Here is a 1454-nt window from a genome sequence, read left to right as displayed (position 1 = left end):
ATAGAAAAAAAAAAGAATATTTCTTAATTGTTTTAAGGGAAGCTTGAGAAGAGGAAAGGATGAGTGAGCTTGGAAAGACTAGTGTTTAATATAGCTGTGTGATCCTTAGAATTAAAAAAGAAAAGAAAAATGCTGTTCCAGAAAAAATGTTAGTTCTTTTATATGGATAGTGATAATACAAGGTAAGCCAGAAATTACTCTGCACGAGTCCTAGTTCAAATACAGGCACGTTTACTTTAAACACAGCACGTTGAACAAGTCTTGCACTTAGTAGATAGCTATAGATGGTTCTCTCAATAATATAACTGTATTAGTCTCATGAGAGTGGCTTCATTAAAAAGGTCCAATTGAAACAGTGACTTGTTAGGGGATCTGATGGGCCAGTTAAATTCAAGGAAAAGCGGTCAGGTCAGAGGTTATATTGAGTGTTTTGGAGGTTTGCCAAGGGGTCATCTTGATAGATTTTCTTGATGGAAACAGGAGGATCACGTGGACCTACTATAAAGAAGTTTTAAGAGAATTGAGAACTGCATTGGGGGTAAGAGGCCAGAAAACTTGTGATGAGGAATTTTCTTCCCTCAGAACAAGGATGGTCAGGGATATGCTACTTGAATTCTGTTGTGAAAACTTGTCCCATCCACCCTACAACCTCATCTTGCCCTGTCAGGCGTCTTTTTGTTTCTCACACACAAAGAACATGCAAAAGAAGCATGTTCTCAGCACTGCAATGGTGCCCAAGCTGCCCCTTTTGATGGGATGTAGGTCAGCAAACATAGAGTTGTTGAAGAAAGGGATGGAAAACAGAAGCATAGCCTTCAGAAGTGCGTAGGCATAGATAGAAAATATGTTTAGAAATAATAGCTACCTGTATTTTATAGTTTTGTTTAATAAGGGTTTCCATTATTTTGTAGGAATACTTTTTGAATTGCCCTTATATTCTCAAGATAATAATTTATCCCATAGGTTAGACATAGTTATTGGTAGGTTGAATCTAAGACAACGTTTTAGGAAAGCATGGGTGACGATTTCAATTTGGGTTGCGAACACTGGAATTAACATGACATCTTCTTTGTATAGAAGAATTTTCATAGCTTTAAACTTAGCATAAGTGTAGCTCAGATGATTTAAATCTGGGCTACTAACTTAAAATTTTGGCAGCTCAAAGCGTGGAGATCTGCTTCCAAAAGGTCATGACTGTTGTTAGATCTTTTTAGATTAAAAAATATTATTAAATGTCTCATTCCTATGTTTCTTGTCCGGTAGAGTACATCTCAGTCTCTTCCTAAGTTACAAAGTAAATAAACTGTTATAACTCCTGCCCATGCTTTGGATTGAATTGCGTTCCCCCAAAAAACATACAGTGAAGTCCTGTGCCCCTGTACCTAGAGAAGTGCCCTTGTGTGAAAACAGGGTCTCGGAAGATGTTAGCAGGTTTATGTGAGCTTCTCTGCAGT

This window comes from Echinops telfairi, unplaced genomic scaffold (genome assembly GCF_000313985.2).
Source record: "Echinops telfairi isolate 266 unplaced genomic scaffold, ASM31398v2 ScPeMD7_7468;HRSCAF=8506_0, whole genome shotgun sequence".
Lineage (NCBI taxonomy): Eukaryota > Metazoa > Chordata > Mammalia > Afrosoricida > Tenrecidae > Echinops > Echinops telfairi.
The sequence above is the reverse complement of the archived record's forward strand: the minus strand, read 5'-3'. Positions refer to the sequence as shown.